The 8,588-nt window shown below is 35.9% G+C and overlaps 1 pseudogene; it reads left to right on the top strand.

Annotated features, from left to right (window-relative positions):
• The first annotated feature begins 482 nt into the window (after positions 1–482).
• Positions 483–2,987, top strand: LOC105142227 (probable mitochondrial chaperone BCS1-B; annotated as a pseudogene).
• The last annotated feature ends 5,601 nt before the right edge of the window (positions 2,988–8,588 follow it).

Raw genomic sequence — 8,588 nt, 5'->3', positions numbered from 1 at the left:
CTAAACAGCCATCAGGTTTGAAAGGGAACACATCCCAAGAGACACTAGCAAGTTTGCAAGAAACTTCGCAGCGACAATGACTCCACACTGGAGAACAGAACATGGAAAACACTATTCAGTCGTGCAGCTTGTCCATATCAACAAGTGAGAATTAGAGAGTGGTGTTCACTCACAATGTGCAATAGTGAGCATAGAACACCTAACTCCTTGACGATCGAATGTTTATTTATATAATTGATTGATTTATTTCAATAATTGAATAATGAGTAAAATCCTAATCCCTAATTCTATATGGATTATTAAATCTTTTATGAAAATCCAAATTATGACGTTGATCACAAAATGAAAAGCAAAAAAGTTTCTATGGCTACCAAACAAATGTCCTTCCGTACACAGCATCAATCATGCATAAGGAGTCTACCACCATAAACACCGTCATTCACTCATCACTCTTTCCACTGCTCTTCTCAAACACCATTCCTCCTCTCATATTTTTGCATTATAATAAACAGAGAGTCTCCTCGATAGCATTTGCCAAAGGATCTGAAAGCAACAAACTAAACACCACAAATCCTCCAGCATTAGAAACGCTAAGAGCCCTTCAAGCCCACAAATCTTTTGGAGGCCTAAAACCATGTTTCCCAGCAGTTCAGCCACCCAAATACCCTCCGTTAAGACTATGATCTCTGCAGCAGCCTCAGCTGCTGCCACAATTGTGCTCTTCCGCTCCCTTGTTAAAGAGTATCTTCCTTATGAGTTCCAAAACTACATCTTCTACAAACTCAAAACCTTGATCAACTCATTTTCTTCTGAGTTCACTTTAGTTATTGAAGAATATGACAGCCTTAACCACAACAATCTCTTCAAAGCCGCAGAGCTCTATCTTGAGCCCATAATTCCTCCGGATGCGAAGAAACTCAAGATCTCACTCACCAAGAAAGAGAGTAAGTTCTCATTCTCTTTAGATAGAAACCAAGAAATTGTTGATACCTTTAATGGGGTTAATCTGAAATGGAAGCTCATCTCAGAACAAATGCCAACAAAATATATGCCAAGAAGCCCTGATAATTTTAATTCTATACTAAAATCTGAGGATAAGTTCTTTGAGTTGAGTTTTCACAAGAAGCATAAGGATATGGTTATTGATGTTTATTTAAAGCACGTGATTGAAAAATCAAAAGAAAAGAAAGAGGAGAAGAAGAGTTTGAAGCTTTTCTCGCTAAGGCGGGGGGGAGGGGGTGTCTGGCATTCAGTGAATCTTCATCATCCTGCTACATTCGATACGTTAGCAATGGATATGGAAGGGAAGAGGGTGATCATGGAGGATCTTGAGAGGTTTGTGCAGAGAAGGGAGTTCTATAGGAGGGTAGGCAAGGCATGGAAACGTGGGTACTTACTGTTTGGTCCACCAGGGACTGGAAAGTCGAGCTTGATTGCTGCAATAGCTAACTATCTTAATTTTGATATTTATGATCTGGAATTGACTGATCTTAGGACCAATTCTGATCTTAGAAGTTTGTTGATCTCAACTGAGAATAAGTCCGTACTTGTGGTGGAGGACATCGATTGTTCCTTTGAATTGCAGGATAGGCTTGCACAAGCCAGAGCAATGATGCCTTCTCGACATTATCTAGCACATGACCAAGTAAACCAGGTAATTCTTCCTCTCGATTTTATTTTGCGTTCAGAAACTATATTTTAGTCCTGAGGAGGATTTGATAAAATCCATATTATGATGAGATTACTAGGTATACTAATGAAACATCGTTGACCTTTTCCTTCTTCCAAGTCAAGAATGGCATGGTATTACTGGTTCACCCTTTCTTTCCAGATTATGACTAGTTGGATACAGGAGTTTGTGTGATATGGAGTAATGTCTTAATATTATTCTCTAACACACCCCCTCAACTGAAAGTTTTTTGAGCTTGAAACTTACACAAATCTATATTACCTTATGCTTAATTTTTATCAAATAAATAGGGATGATGACATTCGAACTCGTGACCATTTGGTCATCAAGATTTTAATATTATGTCAAAGAATCATCTCACCTAAAAACTTAAACTGTTAAGTGAGATTCTAGAATATGATTTATATTATTTTCTAACACGGGCTTCTGATAAATAGATGACAAAGGTCAAAACACAAGCTTTTATTGCTATTTTAATGAAGCTTGCAGCGTTTCTCATTCTTGACAGACATAATTTTGTATAGTATCAGGTGACCCTATCAGGATTGCTTAACTTTATGGATGGATTATGGTCAAGCTGTGGGGATGAACGAATCATAATATTCACTACCAATCACATAGAAAGACTTGATCCTGCTTTGTTGCGACCTGGTCGTATGGATGTGCACATTCACATGTCCTACTGCACTCCATGTGGATTCAAATTGCTGGCCTCCAACTACCTCGGGTTTACAGAGCACCCACTTTTCCCTTGTGTCGAAGCGCTAATAGAGAAAGCGAGGGTTACTCCTGCAGAAGTAGGCGAGCAACTGCTGAGATACGAGGAGCCAGAGAGTGCTTTAACAGGTCTTATTGAGTTCCTCGAGGATAAGAGCGAAAGATTGAAGAGAGAGGACGGAAACAAAGATAGCAATGGAGAATCAGGAACAGCAGAGGGAAAACTTGCACAAGAGCTTGACGGAACAATGGTGAAGTTGTGAAAAAAGAGCTTGACGAGAGTACTGGTGAAGTAGTGAAAAAAGAGGAAGGTGCACAAGAGCCAGATGGTGAAAGTGGTGAAATTGTGAAAGAGGAGGGTAGGAGTAGGGAAGCAATGGTAAAGATCCAGTAATTTAATGTGCTTGCTAATAAGGACTTGTTATCGTCCTAGGAACATGGAGTTATTTTAGGTTTCGATTTCCTTTCTGTTTGCTTTGCTTACGCACGACTGCTTCCCTGAAAACAGCTTCTTGGGACCTTTCCCATCAGAAGATTCTGTGTCATGTTTAGATGTTGATTTGATGGTTTTGACAGAAAATTTAAATGTTTATAGATAACAAAGCTATTCTGAAAACTTCATTGATTTTATTGACAAACATAAATCTTATTTAAACAACTCCTTGAAACACCAAAAGCAAATAAACAGCAGCAAAATCTGCTGCTGTTTGTTACATAACAGAAAAGAAGATTATGACAAATCCTAACAAACTTTATAAAAAGTAGAGCTGTATGATGAAAATAATCTTTTGCCCTTTACTGCTAAATATGCTCCACTTCCAATTCTTATTTCAGAAATGGCAGTTTTATCAAGCTTTTTGAAAGCTCTTGATCATAGGTCATGTGGCTGATACAACCACCATCTCTATAAGCCAACTTTCTGTTGAGCTACTGGTAGCAAAGCATGATGCTATAGACAGTTGCTCGTCTTCAGGTTGTTCGATAGCAGTTTTGACTTCTCCTTCTTGTTGTTGTTGAGATTTGCATACCCTTTCAATATGTCCTAACTGACCACACTTATGACATTTTATATACGACCTCCACCAGCATCTGTTTTGTGAATGATTCGATTTTTTGCAGTAAGGACATGATGGAAATGTTGTGTTGTTATTGCTGTTATTTTTGTTTCTTTGTTGTATGTTGTTCTGTGATTTAGCAAAAAAAGCACCTTTCACATAATCTATTTGCCTCATAAGTCTTCTCTGTTCTTGAGCTTGCAGTGCATTTAGCAGTTCTGCGAAAGTGATGTTTGATGCATCCTTTGAGTTTTTTATTGATGATATTGTAGCTTCAAATTTTTCAGGAAGTGTTACAAGAAATTGTTTGAAAAATTCTTTGGATCAGAGAAATCAGAACTGGATTAGCTTTTGCCTATGATTTTCTTTGCTTCTTCTCTATATGATTTTTAATTTGAGCGATGGTTGGATCGTCAAGCAAAGGAAGAACTTCATGTGTATCTGCAATAGCTTCCCACCTATTAGTCGCGTTAAGATATGCTTCCATTCGTACAGCCCACGCTTGATAATTGGTTCAATGGAGAGTCTGAACTCATTTGAAGTTGATTGGTTTTTTGTATTTTGATTAAGGAAGGTGGTAAGTGTTTATGCTCTCTCAACCTCACAGGTCTCGAAAAGTTTATGGCTCTGATACCAATTTGATGGTTTTGACAGCAAATTTAAATGTTAACAGAGAACAGAGCTATTCTGAAAACTTGGTTGACTTTATTGATAAACGTAAGTCTTATTTAAACAACTCCTTAAAACAAAAGCAACTAAACAGCAGGAAAATCTGCTGCTGTTTGTTATATAACAGAAAAGAAGATTATGGCAAATCCTCACAAACTTCGAAAACTTCAATTTAGAATGAGTTTTATTTAGATTATGGCAAATCCTCACAAACTTCGAAAACTTCAATTTGGAATGAGTTTTATTTAACACTAAACTCCTTCCATCTTCCACATCAGCAGCTTCTGAGACATTAATTCAACATGATTAATCAAACAATTACCCGATGATAAACCTAATTTCAAGCTTAGTTTTACCAGTAACCAAAATTTGCACAGCATGGAGCAGTAGTTTTGAAATGATTTTAGATGCTCATCAGGACCATACATTTCAGGTGTTCCTGAATGAACCTCCATGAAATGATTTCAACGTAATATTAAGGTCGCTGCCTAGCTTCTATGAGAAGATCAAGAATGACAAGGGAAGTGATTTTGGGCCATGTTTCATACAGGAATGCTTGAAAATTTCTATGGAAGGCTGTTTCCTAACAATTTTTCTCATTCTATCTTCAATGGCGTTCACCAGTTAGCAATTCCTGAAGTTTTCCTTTCACAGCACCGTCATGATGACTTGTACAATTTCCAGATTGCAAAAAAATTCCTCGAAAATATTAAGCAATGGTTTGTTCTTCATCAACTCCATTAATTCTTTTTTCTACCTGTGAAATGAAAGGAAAAGATTAAACCTTCAAGTAAAGTTGAGAATTCCACTTTACTTGATTTATTTTGAATTCTCTAGACTATTTACCGTTAGAAAATTAGATGAAGCATAGTATATGATTTATATAATTCTTTAAAAAGTATGCTTGCCACCCGAAAGGATCTCCGTCTTTCCAAGACAACCCCCCCTTCGAGAATGATTTCATGGTGTGTCTGAAATCACGTTCAGAAGAAATGATCCCTGGAGGTCATATGGTCCTCACTGTGATTGGCAGTGATAGCAAAGCTAACTTTTCTGGCAACCAATGGTGCGCTACTAGGAACATCTTAATGACATTGTCTTAGAACAACTCTCCATCTGTTAGAACATAGGCTCCTGCTTATGATAGTTTACTGAATCTTACAACCTTACGATGTGCCTAGGTCAATGTTGCTATGGTGCTTAAGAACATTTTTGGTGTAAAACTAAACCAAGGATGAAGTATAGCTAGTTCTCATAGAAGAGGCAGAACTGGACAGGTTCAATCTGCCCCATTGTGCAGCTCCTGCAGAATAACCTAGGCATATTATTAAAAAGGAAGGATCTCTCAATATCGAACGATTCAAAGTACTTCAAGTGGACTGGGATGCTTGCATGGGCAATGACTTAAGTTTTGATAAATAGGCAAGAGGTAAGTACATAACAACAAGCATAAGAGTGGTGATAGAATCCAGTCTAGATAGTAAATCTGGCAGTGAGATCATGGAGGTTTGCTAGGAAGGTAGTGGAGAGTGCTAAGTATGGTCATTTCCGTGGCCAAGGGATCGTGATATTTGGACCCCTGATATGGTTGGATAATGTTTCAAGTCAATTTTTATATCACGTCAAATGTGAGTGATTCCTATAGACGAGCAAATATTGCAATCTTCATTTGTGATTACTTAATATATAAATGACGATAATTGAAGATTGCAACTTAAAAGGCTTGATCGAGTTCCCTCGAGAGCCTAAAATGTTATTTCTTTTTAACATTTGCAAGCTGAAAGGATACTTCCTGGACCTTGGTAAAGACTCCCAGAATTGTTAACGACCCTGTTCACAGCTACTGGTTGTTAGGATACTGATATATAAACCCGACAAGATAAAAAATAAGGGACAAGATAAAATAAGAAATGACACACAAGAATTTACGTGGTTCATCCAATTCGACTACGTCCACGAGCAAGTATAGAAGGATTTTACTAAGTAATGTGGGAATACAACTTCTCTCTAATAATAGGAGAATAACAAAAAATCTCTTTATTATTAGGAAAAAACACCTCGCTTACTATCTCACAAATACCTCACAATTTTGTGGGATTACTCTCTCCTCACCCTCTCTTCTTTCTCTCTTGTGGTGTATCTATAATGTTTGGATATATTGCCTATTTATAGGCAAACATCCATGCAAAAAACAAGGGCAAGGTAGGTAGCACCAAATTGGTGTTTAACATTATTGACAAAACATTGTTGACTTTGTCAACAATGTTAGGGTGGTTTCACACTGGTCAATCTCAACTTTTTGAACAGAGGCTAGAAAGGACCTCATCAGCAGATAATTTCCGCACACAATCAGTTTTGAACTACCAAAAGAAAATTAGGATCCTCCCAAACCAAGAAGGTCTGTATGAATCAAAGGCTCCACACACACGCTTAACATGGAAAATACTAAAAAAAAATATTTTACTTGTCATTCTCACAGATTTTATAAAATCCAAACCAATGTAAAAAATGAAAAAAAAAAGATTAATTAGAAGAAATTATATTCTCATTGTTCACGAAGCTCTACAACGTAGGAGTGGCGATAAAGGGATGTTACATATATATCAACTCTCCTTTTTATTCAAAGAAAGAGAAAATTTCAAATCTTATCATGTCTTTGATTCTAGGAAAGCAATCCATTTGGTTTTAAGAACCCTTAATTTTATATGTGATGGATCCAAAAAAAACCCCAGGTATCCAAAGAAATCCTCTAAAATACTCAAGTGTGATACCTCGGGCTCACGCACTAGAAACCCAAGTATTTTCATGGACTCAGACTATCACGCCTAAACCTAGTATATTTGGATTATATTTTATAAAAAAAACATTAAATTAATTTACAAAGAAAAATATTAAACAATCAATTTTCTAAGGATCATATTTCCACAAAAATAAATATGAACAACTATAATGACTTAATCAATCTAATAGAGCATGTATAAATGTACATGATAGCTTAGAATTTGTCATCCAGAACAATAACTCAAAGTGAAAAATCCTTCTTATAACCTTCTGAGGGTTTGCTCGTGTATGGTATAATAATTTGAATCCAAGCTCCATTGATAAGTTTGGTAGCCTATGTGTTAAGCTAATAGCATGCTTTAACACTATCATACCCGTAAAGAAAAGTTTTGTAGAACTATTTGGGGTTACTAAACAAGAAGACGAGTTTACACAAGCATATTTGAAGAGATTTGATAAGGAGATATTCAAGGTGAAAGAAACGCTTTAACACTATCATACCTATAAAGAAAAGTTTTGTAGAAGTATTTGGGGTTACTCAACAAGAAGACGAGTTTACACAAACATATTTGAAGAGATTTGATAAGGAGATACTCAAGGTGAAAGAATTCCCTGAGCAAGTAGCTATGAAGGTCTTGATAAAAGAGAAAGAGAATATGCCTTCTAGAGAAAATTTTATACCTTACTAGACAAAAATTTGTTTAAAGTAAAACAAGTCATGAAAAATCATATACTGATAAAAAAGGTTGATTTACTACGATATAACCCCCTTCTTATTATATAGACAATCAAGGACCTTCCAAATGAATTTATTCTGCTAGTAAAAATAAAAGCTCAAGAAAAAACCTTAATGGATCAACCAATAATTGTTTGGTATATCCCAAGAATCACTCATTTAAAGTTATTAGAACAGTCAAAGAAAATATCATGATGGCAACTCCATAACATGTTGATTGTAAGAACCTTCCATGTACTTATAACTCAAATCATTTTAGGATGCATAATCCACAATAGAAATATAACATTATTTTTAAATAAAAATAATGTATTTCTAACATATATTCCCTAACTACAGATCTTTAATGAGGATTTCCAACCACTCTACTTGAAGAAAATTGACTTGATCTCTCTAGAACAATATCCTAACAATCAGTAAAAGTTGATCTCAGATCCCTCCTCTTTAGTGTAATCTTGAACTAATATATTCTCCAAGTAATGTAAAAAGAACTCTCACCAATTTGTTAGAGGTTAATCTTGGACCCTCCACTCTTTAATGCATTCTTGAACTGACACATTCTCTAAGTAATGCCAATCACAAATTCAACAGGAGTTGATCTCGAACCCCTCACTTTTCATTGTAATAAAGAACTGACACATTCTTCAAGTAATGTAAAAAGATCTCTCATCAATTCATCTTAGATCCTCTTTATCCAATGCAATCTTGAACTGGCATCACTCTTTAACGGGAAGCTCTCATATCTCATGATATTATAGAAAGATTATATATCTCTTATATACAATTGACTATTCTTTAGTGAGAGGCTTCCTAATCTCTACACCATCATAAAAAAGGCTTGTACAAACCTCCTGCTTTTTAGATCTTTTTTTAATTAAAGGCTTTCATGCCTTATTCCATTCTGGGAGGTCACATATCTCTCACAGTAAGTATGACCACT

Source organism: Populus euphratica, unplaced genomic scaffold, assembly GCF_000495115.2.
Source record: "Populus euphratica unplaced genomic scaffold, PopEup_1.0 scaffold3.1, whole genome shotgun sequence".
Taxonomy (NCBI): Eukaryota; Viridiplantae; Streptophyta; class Magnoliopsida; order Malpighiales; family Salicaceae; genus Populus; species Populus euphratica.
This window is presented reverse-complemented; position numbering and strand designations above follow the sequence as displayed.